Below are 20,678 nucleotides of genomic sequence, written 5' to 3' on the forward strand. Positions count from 1 at the left end.
AAACCCTGTGAAATCTCATGGGCCATGAAGTCCAATTAAAACAGAGCTGGGCACAGTAAGAGGCTAACAGGCATACATAATTGTGAGAACCAGGATTTTAGTGGGGAAAGAAAGAAAAAAAAAAAAAGCCAAGGAGAAGCCAAGGCCAATTATCAGAACTGCTAATTTTTACCAACCTAATCATTAATGAATACCATGTTTCTGAAAAGAATGTTAAGAGAATAATTGTATTTCAAGGGCTTGAAAACTGCTAAACTCTGAAGTTGTACAATTTGTGCAAATTAATATGATAAAAAGAGACAATTAAGGTTTATAATTAACAGATAAATACAAATGATCTGGTGAAGACAATCTAAGTTTCTGCTCTGTCTTATGAAGCAGTGTAATTGATTTTTATAAATGCTAATTTACAGTACATGCTCTGTTAACCATTAACACAGGGAAGGGAACGTGGAATAAATGGAAGTCAAGGAGGGATGTGAGCCAAGGAGCTAACAGACTACATCTAGCCAAGGAGAAGAAATAGGAGCATATGCCAAATGTTGGAATGTGACTTCGAAAGGGGAAAGACAGCACCCAACAATCTTCCCCGCAATGGGGAAAAAAAAAAAAAAAGTCCTTCAGTTGTCTATGTAAATGCGATGAGGTTTTCCCTCTCTTGTTCCTCCACCTTTCAAAACGGGCTGGCTGGATTTTCCTGAAGTTCTGAGGTCACCAGTGAAGTGGTCTGACTCAAAGTATAGGTCGTGTTGTGTAAATAAAATGTACCTGAGCTGGGGGAAGTTTCCCAGGCAAAGGCAGCTGAGCTGTCCTGAGGGAGGCCTGTGTCACTTCCAATCAGGAGCCGACTGCCATTGGCAGTGTGCTGCTGTGGACAGAGAACACCCATAGTGGCTCTTATGGGATCTGCAAACTGGATGTCACCCAGGGGACATGTTCCAGACGCAGGCAGTTTGGAGTCGAAGGCCTCTGACACAGGCAACTCAGCCTGAGTTTGCTCCAGCGTCACGGCTAATGTAACGTACAATGTCGAGGAAGAGAGAGAAAGAGAATGAAAAGGAGAGAAATCAGTTTAAATATATCTTCCAGAATTGTATTGATTTTTATTCTAATCATAAAACCTACAAGGGTTATGGTGGAGATGAACTTGTAGCTAAGTCATTATAGACTAATAGACTTATTAGTCTATTAGAAAGCCTAAATGGTACAAATATGGTAAGGCTGAACAAGTGTGTTTCACCAGTAATTATTTCATTGAATCTACTCCTATTAAGTTAAAACTTGCTGAGCAGATCCTAAGGAAATAGTATGTTCGTCTTGAGTCATCACCCAAAAGCTAGATTCAGAATATATAACCCTATATTCAGAATATATAGCCCTATTGGTGGAATGGTGGTCATAACTATAGTTTCCTACTTTTATAAAGTCTTTTGGGCCAATTGGCTTAGCTAGATATGGTACGATATAGCTTTAGTCCATGTATGAGCCAGATACATCAGGGGCAATCTTATCCTTTCCCTTCCCTTCCCTTCCCTTCCCTTCCCTTCCCTTTCCTTTTAGCTCTCCTCTCCTCACCTCTCCTCTCCTCTCCTCTCCTAAGTAGTCTCCATGCCCAGTGTGGAGCCCAGCACAGGACTTGAACTCACAATCCTGAAATCAAGACCTGAGCTGAGATCAAGAGTCGGATGTGTAACACTGAGCCACCCGGGTGCCCCATGGCAATACTTCTTTTCAAGAAACTTAGGCTGCCTTGTGGTTTACCCATGCATGTGTCTTATGGAAGCTACCAGGAAGTGACCTGAATGTCTCAGGGCCTGGGCATTCCACCCATCATACTTGGAGGAATAATTTAGAGCCACAGTGGAAGACTATGCATCTTAAAAAGAAAGAGAATGCTCTTGTGGACAGATGCAAAACTACCTTTAAGTAAATTAAATGAAAAGAGTAAGTGCAGAACAGTGTGCATAATATGCTAACAAATGTGTAACAAGGAAAAAAAAATGAGTTGGTTGTATATGAACAGACTATCTCTAGAAGGACAGAAAACAGGCAATGTTTATTGCCTTCAAGGAAGAGGGGGGAAGACAAGGGGAAGGGGAAGAATTTTCCCTTCTAGTATTGGTCCTTTTAGAATTTTATGCCATGTGATCTATTCTATTTAATATATGTGTATTCCTTTTCAAATTTTATACCACGTGAATATACATAAAAATAATGTAGACTTAAAAAAAAATAGCAATGGGGTACCTAGGTGACTCAGTGGTTTAAGCCGCTGCCTTGGGCTCAGGGCATGATCTCAGTGTCCTGGGATCGAGCCCCGCATGGGGCTCTCTGCTCAGCAGGGAGTGTGCTTCCTCCTCTCTCTGCCTGCCTCTCTGCCTGCTTGTGATCTCTCTCTGTCAAATAAATAGATAAAATCTTTTTTAAAAAGAAAAGATTAAAAAAAAATAGCAACACTTGAAACAAACCAAACCATAATAAAAGCCATGTGCTAGCAAGGGTTACTATGTCCTGCCTTGGAGTTGAAAGTGGAGTGTGTTACTAAACCATCAACCAGATCCAAGAGCAAGGAGGAAAGCTACTAATAGTGCAGAGAAGTACTCCCTGAATATTTCTAAAAAGTAGACCAGCAGGGGCACCTGGGTGGCTCAGTTGGTTAAGTGTCTGACTTCAGCTCAGGTCATGATCGCAGGGTCCTGGGACTAAGCCCCGTGTTGGGCTCCCTGCTCAGTGGGGAGCTTGCATCTCCCTCTCCTCCGCTGTTCCCCCTGCTTGTGTTCTCTCCTTCTGTCAAATAAATAAACAAATCTTAAAAAAAAAATAGATCAACAATTGTAATCTGAGTGCCTAGTTTGTATGAGTCACTGTGTCCATACTGCCCCCCCTCATGGAACTCTGTTGAGTGGATACAGCTGTAGGGTGAGTGGTACCACTTTTTATGACAAAGTTAGAGCCAAAGCAGATGGACAAATAGCTTTATAGTTTCTGAGACAGAAGTAGCTTTAATCTTCCAGTTTAGAGAAGACATTTTCAAGAGCATTTTTCTCTGATAGAGATGCAAAGAAGCATCTCCTTGGTAAAATACATGGCAATGAAAGGATGCAATGTCAACACAGCCGTATCAGTATGAGACATCAAACCTGGTGACAAGATACATGTTTTTGTAAAATAAATGGGTGTGGATGTTGCATTGCCCCTCCCTGAGTTGACATCTCTTGTAAAGTATACAGTGGATCTGAGACTCCCAATCTGAGGTCTTGGGCACAAGATCACTTCTCTGGAAATCCAGTAGAATATACCTCCTTTCAGCAAAGATGTGCCTGTAGCTTTCATGTGCTGGACACCGAGGGAAGCCCAGAGGAGACACAGAGATGAGCCTAGTAAGGGCCCTGCCCTCAAGGAGCTGATCATGTGCCCAGGATGAGAAACATTTTCCAGAAAGCCTTGGAAGTACAGGAGAGAGAGGAAGGGGGAGGCTTCAGGAAGTAGGGAGGAACAGTGTTGAATTCGTAGAATTTTTCCTGGGAGAGGAGCAAAGAAAAGTTACTTAGGCAGAGTGCTGTGTTAAAAAGGGCAGAGAAGTGAAGCAGCAGACCTGTTTGAGGAAAGGGGACTTAAGCTTGTCCTAGATGTTCAGGAGACTGGATAGCAGAGAAAGGTGAGCCTGTGGCAGGTGAGGGGGCTTGTGAGGGGTCACATGCCCTTGAAGGGTTTGGACTTCTTCCCTAAGCACTGGAGAGCTATGGAGGATATAAGAGGCAGGAGGGAGGCTGTGCCAAGGCCTGAGGTGGGGCCAGGACACCAGACAGAGCCCCGAGGAGGGAGGAGGCTGTGCCAGCAGCGAGAGGAACAGGAGGAGGGTGAGGATCCAACAGGTTTTAGAGCAGAGGCTTTGGAGACTGATGACTGACTGAATGGAAGGGTCAATGGAAACAATGAGCTGCAGACTTTAAGATAAAATCCACATATCAAATCACATGTTCTTTTGCTAACCGAGAATGAAAGTACACTTTTTTTTTTTTCCTAACATAAAATGAATGAATGGTCTTGAAAATCCATATTATAGGGATGTCTGGGTGGCTCAGTCAGTTAAGCATCTGCCTTCGGCTCAGGTCATGATCCCAGGGTCCAGGGATCGAGTTCCACATCGGGCTCCCTGCTCAGCGGGGAGCCTGCTTGTCTCCCTCTCTTTCTGCCCTTCCCTCCCCTGCTTGTGCTCTCTGTCTCTCTGACAAATAAATAAATAAATAACAAATAAAAATCTTAAAAAAAAGAGAGAAAATCCATATTATAAAAGAGTTGTACTTTACTTAATTCTGAAGTATCGTTTAGTTTGACACTGTATTGGAAATAGGTTGGTCCATAACTTACTTTGGAAACAGATAAGATGCCTCTTTTAAATGTCTAACTGAATCCCAGGCTGAGGCTCTCCCAAATGTTAGTTACTTTCCAAAGGTGACCACCAACAGGTACATACAGAGAGGTGACGGGTGGGAATGGTCGCAGCTGGAGGCCAGGTGGTTCTATGTTTGCTCGGTGCCAACAATGGGAGGAAAGCACATATTTCTGTGAAGCATGCTGTGTTCTCTGAAGTGATTTTATCATGTGACAGACAAAGCCAAGTAGCTTTGGATAAGAAAGTTCGAAGGTTGGGCAGGTCAAGCTCTGGATTGAAAGCCCAAGAAATTTTTCTTTGCGAGAAATAGGAGAGATTTAATTTGGTTCCTTGAAATCTCTGTGACTGAGACTAATGCTATGACCTAAAAACCTTATCAGTTTGACCGCTGGATTAACTCACGCTTTTTTGGAATACGTGCTGGAGAGAGGGTGAGCAAAGTTTCACATGCCTTCCAACAGCCTCTCAACAACAGGTAGCTCTATAGACCATAGGAAGCCTTTAGGTTTTGCAACCAACCATCTGATATTTAAAGAGTTGTTAGATTATTTTAGGCATCATGGACTGCTTTTCACTTAATTGCTGTCCCTCTGGGGATCTGTGCCAAGGTAGCACTCTCTACTAGCCACACAGAGAATGACCCAATTGTGCCTTTAGTTTCCTCTAAATACAATCTATTGATTTTCTTTCTCCCACAGTAAGCAGGGTGATCTTGGTTATTCCAAAGCAATTAGGTGGAGTATTTGGTTGGACTCTTCTTCAACCTTGAAGGATTCTATTTACTCTCCTCCATTATAGCCTTAAAGCTTTAGTCCCTTATAGCCAAGAGTTGCTTTTCTGCGCCAATAAGCAAAAGCATTACAATATTAATAACCCTCGGCCACGGGTTTAGCTTCCTCACCTTCCTCCCATGCTTGGATGATTTCCTCTGCGTCTGAAGCAATCAATAGTGGCCTGAAATTCATTCAGACTCTCGCACACTCCATGAGGTTTCCAAAATAAGCCAGTGGCAAGCATTTAATTAGTTCATTTTGTTTCTGCCAGGGCAGAGATGCAGGCTTGAGACTCCAAGAGCTGGTGTACAATACAGCTGTTACTGCAACTTTCCTGCCTCGGCAGTGGAATGGGATTCAGAAGACTAATGATTCTGACTCTTCCTGCCCTCTCTGTGGTTTTTGACAGGTTTCATTGACAATTGGAACCCCTGTTTTCCTCTGAGTAAAGAGAGTAGGGTGCCAGGAGTTTTCCTGGGTGGCTTCTGCCAGCAGTAGGGTCCAGTCGCCACGCTGGTGCTGAGGATAAAAGGTGCATGGACACAATGAAATGGGGAAAGGGGAAGACAGGGCTTGAGACGAGTTCCCCCCTCTGCTGCGGAAGGGCTCGGCTAGGGAGGAGTGGAGGGTGCAGTGGGTGTGTCTTCAGACTGGTCCCTGGGCCTGCGCTAGGCAGAAGACAAGAGGGCTGAGGAGTATTTATTCTATACTATTTCTTTCCATACCTTGCAAAACCTTTGAAAAACGGAAGGATGTCTTAGAATGTTTATGTCAGACTTCTTGCTACTAGTTAGCGGTGGTTTTTGAAGTCACAGCACTTTCGGCAAGAGGAGCCAATCATGAACCGCGTGCACACATCCAGCGAGGCTGCAGTAAGTTCCAGGCGGATGGGCAAGCTGAGAATAGGTGGCCCGAGAAGGCCTCCAGCTGGGGACAGGCAGGGCAGCCCAATATTCACAGGCTGACGGGTAAAGACTTCTTGGTTCTTTGTGTGGGTTCATAAGGGCTCCAGAGCTTCGATCCTGAGATGCTTTCCCCACCCCACATTTGCATGTCTCCTGCATGGGACCCTACGCTGTGTCTCTGCTGGGGAAAAGCCCCACACAGGCATCATGGGGCTCTGCTCCCGGGTCTAGTCCCACCTCCTCACCTTCTTCTTGGTTTGTTGAGGCTTCACCTTGGTCCAGAAGAGGGAAGGATCAGAAGAAAAGAATAACATAAAATAAGGGGTTCTGCTGGAGTGTGTATATGTGCTGACCCTCCAAGAGGGTCTCTGCTTTTTGACTTTGCAATAATATTCCTGGAAATTTATCTCAAGGACAGTAATTGAAGTCTGGCTCAAAGGTTTCTCTTTGTTTTTCGTATACTTGTAATTTCTTCTCTCTCTCTCTCGTTTTTTAAATCGAAAAGAAATATCTTAATTAACGGAAGAGTGTAAAAAATTATATGTACTGGGGAAAGAATAATAATAATGAAGCAAACACTTGTGTATTACAATAGACAGTGTTTTAGAAGCTCCCTTTGGGCCCTCGACAGCAATTTTACCATTTACAAGTGTATCCCTAAATAACATATGATTTTTGTTTTGCCTTTTTTGAGTTCTATGATTGAATTCTTATTCTAAATATTATCTCACTAAAGGTGGCTCATCAGTTAAACCTGTGACTCTTGGATACGGGTCAGGTCATGATCTCAGGGTTGTGAGATCCAGCCCAGTTTTGGGGCTCCCAGCTCAGTGAGGAGCTTCTGCTCTCTCTCACCTTCTGCCCCTCCCCCCACTCATGGTCTCTCTCTCTCTCTCTCCTTGTCAAATAGATAAATCTTTAAAAAATAATTGGTGCAAGTAACTGAATTTCATTTACTTTCTCTGTTCTATAGTATTCTGGCATTTGAATATGCCATAGTTCATTTACGCAGGCTACTACTAAAGATATTTGGGTTGTTTCCAGTTTCTGTTCTTATAAGTGACACAGCTATTAACATCACTGCACATGTACAATATTATGCAGGTATAAGAAATTCCCTGGGGCATATACTTTTAGCAGTGAGATTACTGGCCCGTGGTGCATATGGTCAGCTTTACTAGTTGAGAAGAGACAAGTGTGATTGTCTGATAAATGCTCCTGGGAGTTCCTGTTGCTCAGCACCCAGTGGGCTGGCTGAGGAGCTCCCATTTAATTCAGAAGGGCCTGTGCCCCCACCCAATTTCCCATAAAGTCATGGGATGCTAGCAGTGGTGTTGCCAGATGACTCTCTGAATGGATCAAATCCCACCTGTAACACACATTCTACTCACTAGCAAGGCCATTCTCATGGGCTCCTGCCTCTGGAGCAGAGCTCCCTGCTTTGCCTGGCAGTGCCCTGTCCCTTCTCACTTGGTGGGAGGCAGAACTAACGGTGAACCATCCATGTTTTGCTGACCTTGTGCTTTAATTTGCCCCACCAGTTAAACCACTTCTGTGCCTCCATGTAATGACCTTGCCGTATTTGACTTCACTGCCTTTCCATGCTTGGTAATGTCAAACTGTTTTCCAAGACGGCTCTGATTTCCTTCTCACCTGCAGTGTGTGGGAGTCCTTTTGCTCCCCACCCTCACCAATGCATGTTATGTGAAATGTTACATTTTGTCAGTCTTGTGGCTAGGAAATTGTAATTCGTGGTGGTTTCATTTGTGTTTCCTTGATTCCTAATGAAATTCAGCATCCTTTCCTATGTTGACTGGTCATTCAGGCTTTCTCTTGTGATGGTAACTGCTCAAAGCTCTTTTCTGAGTTGTTTGCCTTTTGAAAAATGGATTCATAGGAGCTATTTAAGTATTCTGGTTATGATTCTTCTGTGGCTTATATAAATTACCCACATTTTCTCCATCTCATGATGTCTTGTCTCCTTTACTCCTTTATTATGGAATCATTTGTAAATAGAAGTTCTTACTTAATTTTGATGCAGTCAAATTTATTGAGCTTTTGCTTTATGGATTGTGTTTCTGGTCTTATTTACAAACTCTTTTTCTATCCATGGGTAATTAAGATGTTCTCCTAAATTTTCACCTAAAAATTTTATATTTTATTATTTGCCTTTGGGACTTTATATCCTAGACATGATATTTGCATGTGGTAGATGTCCAAATTTTCCATTTTTCCATTTGGATAATTGTCCTAACACCGTTTACCAAACAAGTCTGTTTTTTCTTCTCTCTCTCTCTCTTTTTTTAATATTTTATTTATTTATTTGACAGACAGAGGTCACAAGTAGGCAGAGAGGCAGGCAGAGAGAGAGAGGAGGAAGCAGATTCCCTGTGGAGCATAGAACCTGATGTGGGGCTCGATCCCAGGATCCTGGGATCATGACCTGAGCGGAAGGCAGAGACTTAACCCACTGAGCCACCCAGCTACTCCAAGTCTGTTTTTTATTAATTTACAGGATCAACTATGTCAGATATCAAACATCCTTATATGTATGGGATCATTTTTGGATTCATTATTTCATTCCATCCACTTGTTTGTCTGTTCCCACACAAATATTATACTATTCCAAAGTCTATACTTTATAAAAGATCTTAATATCTGGTAGAACGATTTACTTCACCAGGTCTTTTATCAGTAGGATTTTGTCTCTTTTTGGCTTGGGTACTTCCAAATAAATTTTAGAATCCACTTGTGAAGTTCCACAAACAAATAAGCAAAAGGTTGGGATTTTGACCGCTATGACCTCAACTGGGAAAAACTGACGTCTTTAAATTATTAAGTTTTTCAATCCATGAACTTGATACATTTCTACTTTTATTTAGTTTTTTAAAAATGTCTTTTGCTAAGATTTTAGTTATCTCCATAAAGATCTCTTTAAAATGCTATTGAGAATGGTATCACTGTTTTTCTTTTTCTTCCCTCTTTTTCTTTTTTTCTTTTTCAAGTTTTTATTTAAATTCCAGTTAGTTAACATACAGTGCAGGAGAATGGTATCTCTTTAAATTTTTATTTGTATTTGTTTTTGTTGATATGTAGAATGCGTTTGAGTTTTGCATACTGGTTCTTATTAATTCTGGTAATTTACCTGTAGAGTTCTTATTTTCTGCATATGCAGTCATATCATCACTAAATATTGGTTGTTTTATTCCTTCTTTATCTCGCCTTTCTCTGTTGACTAGGCACAGTACAGTGTTGAATACAAAGGGAGATAATGGGAACTCTTATTAATAGAACAGAAGACACTTCTCTTTGATTCCAAGTTTGTTAAAATTTTTTATTATGTATGGAAGCTGTATTTCATTATATACTTTTTTACCTGCATGAATTTAGGTGTTTTTATTGTTTTTCTCATTTAATTTGTTAATATGATGAATTTTATTATTCATGCATTTCTAATGATAAATCATCCTTGCATTGCTGAGGTAAATCCAATCTGATTATGATTTTTTTATACATGGTTAAGTGAAATTGTTAATGTTTTTAATATTTTTATATCTATGCTCATGACTAAGACTGGCTGGCAATGTTTCTTTCCTTACTCTTCTTGACAGGTATTGATATCAGGCACACATGATTTTCGTAAGTGGATAAGGATAATGAGACAAACAAAAAAATGTAATAATAAATAAAAGATAAAAGTTATAATTTAGGCTGTGATGCAAAATTTATGCCATAAGATCTCTTGCATGGCTAGGAATTTGGCTGTGAAATTTCTCACAATGAATTCAAATTAATTTCATGATTCGCCAAAATCCAAGAGATAAAAACAAACTGGCAGTTCAGGAGCAGCACAAATTCTCCAAGGGGCAGTAAAGGGTGGTGGCTTGTAGGCTATTCCTTGGAGCTGGACTATCTGAGTTTCAATCCTGTCTCTCTAACTTACTAGCTATATAATTTGGACAAGTTACTTAATTGCTTTGTGTTTCTGTTTTCTCACCTTTAAAGCAAAGATAATTATGTTATGTACTCACAGAATTGTTTCACAGATTAAATGAGTTAATACACAAAGAGAACTTTGAAAATTAATCATTTCTCAATAACGCCCAGTGAACATTAGTGTTTTATTATCATTTCTGATACTGAGCCCAGAGAGAAAATTTCTCCTTGAATTCCTTTTGAGACGATACCTTTTCATGAAAAGGACGATGACCCTAATGACACTAATAAAAATCCTTATAGGATTATTATTACTACTATTATTATTTAATCATTTTGAGGAGTTTGATATCCTTCAGGCAAACTTTCATAAGTACTGTTTTTCCAGTTGAGTTTCTGATGCATTTTGAGAACAGTGAGTGTGTGTTGATACTCTGTGGGTAGTACCTGGAACACAGCCATATAGTTAGGTACTTCTGAAACTAGAGGAGCATAAATTGAAGACACCTTACCTTCCCATGGGCCAAGAAGTACTTAAGGAGGACATGGCCAAGTAGCTCTCCTTGAGTAGTTTTGGTTAAGGAGCTGTGCACAGTCAAAAGGGTGGTCAATAGGCCAGTGGCTACACTAATTTTAGTTTGGGAAAAAGTGAAATCAGGTATTGCAAACTCTCACCTTGGCAATAAATTGGTTATTAAGAAATGTCTATATAGGGGTACCAGGTGGTGGGTATTATAGAGGGCACAGCTTGCATGGAGCACTGGGTGTGGTGAAAAAATAATGAATACTGTTTTTCTGAAAATAAATAAATTGGAAAAAAAAAAAAAGAAATGTCTATATATAGGTACCTAAATGAGTTAACATACTGGATGATTGACTATACTGCATTCCAGTCAAATAGCAATAATCATTACTACTGCTTACATAGGGTTTACTCTGTGCTGTATTGTTCTAAGTACTTCACATAAACTAACATTGTTAACCTTTAGTACAATCACCTGAAGTAGATACTGTTATCATCCTCATCTTATAGAGGAGTCATGTAACTAGTAAGTGGCAGAGGTGGGGTTCAAATCCAGGTGCACTGGCTCCTGAATCCAAATGTAAGCAAGATGCCTACCCAAAATGATGACTTTATTTTATAATAACTGACTTGAAGGTGACCCTTCTTTGTAGCGGTAGTTTTATAGCAGAACCCTATATTCCAAACGGTGAAAGGATAAGATCTGTGTGTGAGAGTATTGTTCCTTCTCTATTCCATGACAGGGCACATATGCAGCCCAACCAATAATGATATACATGTGGGGCATCTGCGAAGCTCAGTCAGTTAGGTGTGATTTTGTCTTGATTTTGGCTCAGGTCATGATTTCGAGGTTGTGAGATCAAGCCTTGTGTTGGGCTCTGTGCTGGGTGTGGAGCTGGCATGGGATTCTCTCTCTCCCTCTCTCTAAAAAAGAAAAAAAAGGTATACATGTATATATACATATATACAAGTAGAAAACAAAGTCCAAACAAGTAGAAAACAGTAAAACATCTTTTATACATACAGTGTCCACCTGATCAGTTATAGATCCTAGCTCTGAGAGTGGATTAAGGAGCAGGTTCTCATTAAGCATCAATAATGAAGGTCAATATTATAATGACCTTGTGATCTCCAACCACAGGCAATTTTCATCTACAGACATAGAAAGAAGAAATCCAAAAAGAGCAGATACCATCTTGTGTCGAATGAAGATATTTATTTATAAGTTAATACAGAGTTTGTCAGTGATCAGTAGTGGAATAACTATGGCTTAAGGCCACCTTTCCTGAATAAAATATTGGCTTTCTGCACCTAAACTTGCAGCTTATCAAAAAGGAAACAGGCATGCTGCTATCTGTAAGGTCCTTTTCTCTGGTCACAACTTGTAGCCCTCTTTAGCTGAGTCCGTCCAGCACACAAGTTCTCAGTGATGTTGGCTTTTGGACACTGCAGAAGCATCATGTTCAGCTGCAGCTAATAGGATGTGCTAGTGGTGTGATTGGGTGTGGAGGGAGGCTGGAGAGCACTGGAAAGCCTGGGGACATTTTTTGCTTCTCAGTTTCTTGGCAGTTAGGGCTAGGTTAGTCCTGCTGCAAGGTGGGACCCTTCCAGTGGTCATTGCCATGTGGGTTTTCAGGGTTTTGGCAGTGATGATCAAGAAAATGGACTTCCTGATCTTGAGACATGTACCTAGGGGACACCCACCACCTTTGGGTGATTGCTTTTGGGGACTACCTTTGCTAACACTCTGATTCTGTATCGTGGGAATAGTAGTTGAGATAGGTTTTTAAAAACTGTAGCTTTAAAAACTGTGATGCAGTTATAATGGTTTTAGCTGGGTGCTAGAATATTTGTAGAGTTGATAAAGAACCGTTCCAAGCGGTTCTTTAACACTTCTGTGGGTAGGAAGTCTTCTTGGGGACTTTATTTGGTCAGAATTCTTTATACAAAGCAGTTGTTCAATACAAGGAGCACTACCTAGATCCAGCAAGAAAGCAGCCTGCCATCTACAAAGTCACTTGGGTTTTCAGAGCAGGGAAAACAAGCTCAGCAGTTGAGCAAAACCTAGATTTCTAAGACCTCATTCATCAAATTCATTGGTCTGACAAGAATGTTCCAGAATCTGGGGCACCTGGGTGGCTCAGTGGGTTAAAGTCTCTGCCTTCAGCTCAGGTCATGATCCCAGATCATGATCCTGGGATCAGGCCCTGCATCAGGCTCTCTGTTCAGCAGGGAGCCTGTTTCCCCCTCTCCCTGCATACTTGTGATCTCTCTCTCTCTGTCAAATAAATAAATAAAAATCTTAAAAAATAAATAAAATGTTCCAGAATCTGCCTTCATTTCTACATCTAATGGTCAATTTCTGATCTTATCACATAGATTAACCATAAAGTATTTTATAAGGTGATAAGATGTTTTAATAATATTTAAAATTTGAAAACTCCCGGATAGTTTTTCTGATTAGCATGATGTAAGTTTTGCAGTTTTGTTTGTTTCACTTTGTTTTGGTTTTCCTGTCTGGCAGTCCCTAGCTCTTTTTAATTATTTTGTAATGTGTACTGGAAGAGAAAGTCGCATGTGGTTGAGACCTAGTGTGGGTAAGGCAAGTTTTAAGTTATTAGCAACCAGTCAGAAGGAAGGGAGCAAAGAAATTTCTTTCTCTAGGCATTGAGGCAAAATTTTGAAAGGTCATAGGATGGCAACAGACCACTAATAGAAGCTGAAAGACCCTCAACTTATTCTTCATCTCCAGACTTTCTAACCAACCCAGAAAAGTGTGAATGTAGACTTGACTTCAGGATGGTTATACTTAGACTTAAAACTTAGGAAATTTGACTCCTTCCACCCATCCTAAGCTAACTCTAAGGATAGTAGTAAGTAAGCAACACCTGGCTCTAATATAAACTTGGTTCTAACCTTCAGGAAGATGTATAGTAAAATTTTTCTTCAATTTTTTCCCGATAAGCTATTGCTTAGTACCACTATACTCTATTCATAATGAATTTTAGTGAGTCTCTAAATGAACATCCTGAAACTACAGGAAAGTAACCCATTCATTACTAAATGATTCCTGGCAGAATCTCATTGCATTTACTACAAATCCTGGTGTCTCAAGTCTTAGAGACAACCAGCTCTTCCATGGAAGATACAGAATAATTTGAGACTTAAACAACATAATAAAAAGATGATATGGAGATCAAAACAATGAGAAATTTGGGGATAGGTAAGGTGAATGTGGGCAAGATGTCAAGACAATGATGTCCAACTTCCAAAGGAATTAATGAGAACTGGAAAGAACAGGTTCCAACTACATGAGCTGTGGAGCTCAAAAGTAGCCTAGAGATAAGAAGAAAGAAGATCTCACTCATTTTGAAAATTCCAGAAGTGTTATTGTATTCTTCCCATACATCATATCAGGAGGCACATGGTTTGAGTTGGTATTTTCCAGATGTTTCTATTATAAGGTTACTATATTTTCCATTTGTAATTAGTAAATATTAACTGTAGAGCAATATTTTGAGGCTATGTATTTCTTGTTCTTCTTTTCTTCTCTAACAGTCATCCAACTTTAAAACACTAATGTGGAGAGATTAATGTCTTAAAATGGAGGTTTCTTATAACAAGATATTAGAACCCATTTTAAAAAGCCAACACATTCAATTCTTTACCTTTGCCACACTACTATCTTTCTAGAGACTCTTACTCATGAAGGGGTAAACGCCAGGGAACTTATGAGCCCAAAGGAAAGCAACTGAAGATTTAGAGCATTTCACCAGTTAAGCTATTTCCTCAGGTAACCTTTCCTTTCTCACATCTTGCAAGTCAAGCTCATCCAGTCCAAGGTGGAGCACCCAACCAATTTCTGGAATTAGGGAACGCTTCAGATTTTCTGGGTCAGGTACCAGGGTGAGGCTCAGTGCTGAGTAATTTATGCATGGAGTCAAGAATTTCCCCAGAGTATGGTGTCTCTTGGCAGTGGGTTTGGGTGGCCTGAAGGTCTCATTCTTCAGTCAAAGAGGAAAGAACTGAGAGGAAAACCACTTTCTGAAACTGGTTGTGAGAGATGGTACAATAACCCTCAAGGGAATCCTTTAAGGGGATCTAACAAGAGATGTGGAGCAGAAAGTTACATTGTTACTGAAGCCAACGTTCTGAAGTTTGACTGACTTGTCCTTCAGGATTCATCCATTCCATAACATCTTTTTTCCCTTGAAGAGGCTAGATGGTGGATCTGAGACAGCCTGCCTCAGCCACCATCTTGTACACTGGGAAGTGTTGTCCAAGGATTACACTGGCCTGTGATCTGGACTGAAACAGGCCTTTCTGATTTCCTGTGTGGACCTGTGTTGCAGCTGACCAAAGGAGGCATGATTGATGATTTTTTTTGAACAGTTGAAATAGTCCCCATTCTGGCTAGCAATATCTCACAGAGAAAGACAATTTAGGGGCACCTGGGTGACTCAGTTGGTTAAGCATCCAACTCTTGATTTTGGCACAGGTCATGATCTCAGGGTTGTGAGATCGAGCCCGCATCGTGCTGCATGCTCAGCCTAAGATTCTCTCTTTCCTCCCTCTATCCCCTTCCTGCAGCTCATTTTCTCTCTCTCACTCTCTCTCTCTTAAAAAAAAAAAAAAGAAAAGAAAAGAAAAAAAGAAAGGCAATGTACTCTACAAGAGTTTGACTTTTGCTGTGACTTTGCTGAGGAGGGACACGGAACAATCTGGAAAGAAATATATTAGATGATGACTGGAGAGTGGAGCCCAGAAAAGAATCCTTCATTGTCTTCCTTCCACAAGAGTAGAGTAAAGTGAAGTGCCATCTTGCTCCTCCCCATCTTCAGCCGACCTTCCTCTCCATCTGAGTACCTGATACTGGCCCACTGCATTCAAACTCTCCTTGCCTGAGATTCACCAATTGTTTTAATTTCCCCCATTTGCTTTGTCACTTGTGTGTGTACTTTCACTCACATATACTCTTTCTGAGCCATTTGAGGGAATTCTACTGTAAGAAAGAGCTATTTACTTCCTTTTATGTACTTGTTTATATTTATATGGAGTCATGGATTCCTCTTTCTATTCACTGGATTGTAATTCATTACTATCATTATCTATTATCTATTTTGATGTCCCAAATATCCCAGATTTGGTTAGTATAGACTTTTATCCTCAGATACTTCAGTATGACTTTCTAAGAACAAAGTAATTCCTTTACATAATTATAGAGTCATCAAAATCAAAACATTTAACATTTATACATTTTTTTTAAAGATTTTATTTATCTATTTGACACAGAGAGAGAGAGAGAGAGAGAACAAGCAGGGGGATGGGCAGGCAGAGAGAGAGACTCCCCACTGAGCAGAGAGCCTGATCTAGGGCTCGATTTCAATCTCAGGGCCCTGGAACCATGACCCAAACCCAAGGCAGATGCCCAACTGACTGAGCCACCCAGGTGCCCCAACATTCATACACTATTACTATCTCATTGATAGTCCGTGTTGAAATTTGTCAGTTGTCCCAGTAGTGTCCTTTATAGCTATATGCACCCCCACCTTGCCCAAATCCAAACCGGGATCACAGATTGCATTGAGTTACCATGTCTTTTCAATCTCTTTTAATCTGGAACACTTCCTTAGTCTTTATTTGTCATAAATGACCTTGACGTATTTAGAAGAGTACAGCCAGTTATTTTAGAGAAAGACCTCCAATTTCAGTTTAGTTGATATTACCTACGATTAGATTCAGATTATGTATTTTCAGTAGGAAAGTTATAGAAATGATATTCTTCTTCACAGAACATCATGGCAGAAGTCATATGGTTGAAATTGCCATCTTCCAGATATCTCTACTGTAAAATGAATTTTTTCCCTTTAAAATTAGAAAGTGACTTTTAAAGAGATATTTTGAGACTATGTGTATATCCTATTCTTCTCAAACTTTTACATATGTACATATATGTAAAAATTATTTTTATATATTATATAATATTATATATATTATTTACATATGTATGTAAATAATTATATATATATATAAAATTGGTTCTTGCCAGAATCAGTTATTATTATGATAGCTGCAAAATGGTGATTTTCTACCTCCATCATTCTTTTTACATTCATTAGTTGGCATTCTGCTGTAAGGAAGAACTTTCCATCATGTATGTATGTATTTATTTGTTCCTGTATGGATTCATGGGTTCTTTTATTCAGTGGCTTATAATTTATTACTATCATTATTTATTTTGATAGTCAAAATATCCCAGATTTGGCCAGTGGGAAATCCAAACCGGGTCCAGTGTTCTTTTGATACATCATTATTCAAGCTTTCTTTTGGACACAACAAGATATTTCAGGTTTATCTTGTACTTCCCTTGCCTCAGCCCTAGAAGCAGTCATTTCTCCAAGGAGTCCTGGTTCTTTTTAATGGAGAATGGTGTTTAGAAACCCAGCTCTGGGCCGTAGATAGGCTCATCGTTACTGGGGTTTTATTGCTTTGTCAGCAGATAGAGCTATGAAATAAATACATTTGTGTGACTATGTACATACATATACATATATACATATACATATACGTATATGCTATATTTCATATATGTGTGTGTATTTAAGTAAATACATATAGAATACACACATATACACATACATGCCATGAGTTTGTACTAATACATCTGGTTCCATCCCAGAATCATGGGCTTTATTCTAGGCTCCCCTTTCCATATTTCTAACTTCCTTCACAATACCTTCATTTTAAAAGCCACCCTTAAAAATAGGTTAATTTAAGGAAAAGTCAGGGGGGTGTAGAAAGCCAAAGGGAAAAAGGCATTTGAAATCTTTCAAAAGATTTTTGAAAGCTAAATCTGAGTTCTTGTCTCTTGCACTACTTGCTGAATAATGCTAAAGCCAATGAAAACCTTTTACATGGCGGAAGAGTGGACACGTAGGAAGCCATTAAAATAAAAAGAAAATCGAATGTAAAAGAAAAAAAGAGTAAACAAGCAGTTAAAAATACACTCGCAAGTCCAATAAAGGTAGAAGGTTAAGCTTTTTAAAATAACAAGACAAAATGGATGAGGTTTAAAATAGGAGATAGGTTATAAATCAATGAGGTAAAAGGTTAAAAAACATAAAAAGCACAGAAGATAAAGTCTGAGACAAAATACAAATACTCCATGAACTGGAAAGTGAAAATACTGAAAGTGATTCAAGATTGAAAATAGAAAATGAGAAATAAAAAGATAAAAATCAAAATTATAAAAATGACAAGTACAAATATTGGAAGAAATGTATTTAAAAGAAAATAACAGCAAAAAGCTGAAAGACCGGGGTACCTGGGTGACTCAGTCGGTTAAGCATCTGCCTTCGGCTCAGGTCATGGTCCCAGGGTCCTGGGATTGAGCCCTGCGTCGGACTCCTTGCTTAGTGGGGAGCCTGCTTCTCCTCCTCCCCCACTTGTGCACTCCCTCTCTCTCTCCCCCCCCAAACAAATAAATAAAATCTTAAAAGACAAAACAAAACAAAAACTGAAAGCTCAGAAGGCAACTGAAATAGGAGAGAAGAGGTATTTGTGTAAAAGATGAGGAAAAGAGATCCCTGACTAGCTCCCTGAGGTTCTGCTTTTCTTGTGGGGAATGAACCTCCTGTTGATACTCATTTGCCCTCTACAGAGCTATAGCTAGCACTTCCTCTCCTTTGTACAGCGTCCTGCTGTGGGCCCACTGCAAGGAGCTGATGGCCACTGGGAGGGGAGGATGGATGGGTGGACATTCTCAGAGCAGTCGGAGCAAGCAAGGGCAGAATAACTTCTGAGGACTAGGAGCCCCTGTTCATGTTTCCTTCCAGAAGCACAGCTGGGATTGTCTCCCTTGAGTGGCATCAAGGTGGATGCAATGGTACTTTGCAAGGGTCCAGTGTAGCACATGGGGAAGAGGAATGTTTTGGAATATGGGAGACTTGAGTTTAATCCTGGGGCTCAAGCTAATGTAAGCCTGAATAAGTCCTTTACTCTCTGAGCACTCTGTATTTATTTTTATCTATCTATCTATCTATCTATCTATCTATCATCTTTCGTCTATCTATCTATACTGTAAGAGGAGAGACAGTTAAGCAATATTTGCCTATATTGTCCATGAGACAAGTGTTTTCCAATCAGTATTAGGTCATAGACAAGTAAAATACCACACTTTCTTTTCTTTTCTTTTTTTAAAAGATTTTATTTACTTTTATCGGACAGAGAGAGAGGGAGACCAGAAGTAGGCAGAGAGGCAGGCAGAGAGAGATGGGGAAGCAGGTTCCCCGCTGAGCAGAGAGCCAGATGCAGGGCTCGATCCCAGGACCCTGAGATCATGTCCTGGGCCAAAGGCAGAGGCTTAACCCACTGAGCCACCCAGGAGCCCCAATACCACACTTTCTGTTGTAGATTCCTAAATCAAAACCTTCTACTGTAGATGTGTATAAGAGAGAGAAGAGAGGAAAGGTGTACAAGGAACTGAGCTGTTGCTGAATGGGAAGATGGGGGAAGAGGTGTACACATTGCAGTCAGTGTTTGACTCAACAATTCTCAAACCTGAGGTTGGGAAAGAATGGCTGAGCCACTAGAAAGACTCAGGTTCATCAGATTTTTCTCTCATAGTATCGGTAAAACTAAAATGCAGTTGGGAAAGCCCAAGACTCTAGCCAACAAGGAAGAACTTAATGAGCCCTAGTAATTATCCAGGTCGTGAAGTTAGAACACAAAGCAGAGCCAATTCTATCTGATGCGTAATCTGAAGTTGTAGTCACGGCGTTTGTGTGAAGATGCTTCTAACCGGCACTTGTCCAAGGGTGTCATCATAGTCATGGGTGTGTTGCTGATGTTCTCTTTCCCACATCACACTGGGCATTGTACCATCACACCAGAGCTCTTTCATCTGCACGCTAGAAGATGTAGGTCCCAGGAATGAGGGTAACAGGGTTGTCAGTCACTGAGACACCAAGGAGGGTCTGGGTAGCAAGCAGGGAGCATCAGAAGGACAAGGTCTCAGCTCAGTGGTGGTCTTCACCTTCCCCTCTGTCTGAGATTACCGCTAGCTGGAATTCCTTGTTTCACCCTCTTGTTTGTGTTTTGGGGTTGGGTTTGCTGTGGTTTTGGTTTTTGTTCTTTGCTTTCCATGAAAGAATATTGGGAGGAAAGGGTAGGATAGGGAAGAAACACAGGATATTCTATCCTGTCCTTATTGGATCCAGAATTCCCATTTCACCTCTCTGTCTCCCTCACCTTTGGCTAGGTCTTCTCCTGAGGTCACTTCTCAGTATCAGTCAGAGACCAATGCAGGATGAGAACTTTTCTTTCTTTGTTTCCTCCATGTCCACCTTGTCATGGTTTCTCTCTAAGTCACCCCTCAGTCTATTCTCCAATAGACCCAGTCCCCTCTCTGAGACCGGAAAGGAGGAAAAAGTGAACGCAGACCATCTAAGAATCTGCAGTGTGTTTACTTAATGTCATGAGCATATTTTGGTGATGATCACAATAGGCAGGTGCTAATGTGGACACTGGCAAATATCCGGGCTAAATCTCTGCCTTCCGGAGCTTGCAGTCTGCCTGCGGCAATAAAAATCTTCAGTATGAAGAGTTGAAAACAGGAGAGTCAATAGCAGCACCAGATACCACGAGGTGGGTTGTGGTTAAAGGAGCGGTGAATGACATAGATCCTGAGTGTTAAGCAGTTCGGGAGGGTGGGGGAAAGCTTCCTGAGGGGTCACCTGAATCCTGATAGGAAGGAAATTCACTCATGGTCACTACCTTTCATTTGCATGATACTGTAAAGGCTACAAAAGACATTGCTCCATTGAATGTTGAAATCATAGGTCTTCCGCAGAGGGGACCAAGGCTCAGCCAGGTCATGTGACAGCAGCGAGCCAGGTGTCTGGATCAAAGGAGCAGACTTCTTTGCGCTAGGGGGGGCCTCCCTTGGGAGAAGGTAACTTGCAATGAGCAGGGAGGAGAAGCTTCAGAAACAGACTACCTCATCAAACATGGAGGGGAGTTTGAAGGACCTTGAAAGTGGGGTTGGAGTTCTCTGTTAGAGAAATAATTGGCCCAAGCCAAAATGAACTGACTTGCATTACATCTGCCCATCCCCTGAAATTAGCGATCCAGGGACCAGACTTAGC

This window comes from Neovison vison, chromosome 13 (genome assembly GCF_020171115.1).
Source record: "Neovison vison isolate M4711 chromosome 13, ASM_NN_V1, whole genome shotgun sequence".
NCBI classification, from domain to species: Eukaryota; Metazoa; Chordata; class Mammalia; order Carnivora; family Mustelidae; genus Neogale; species Neogale vison.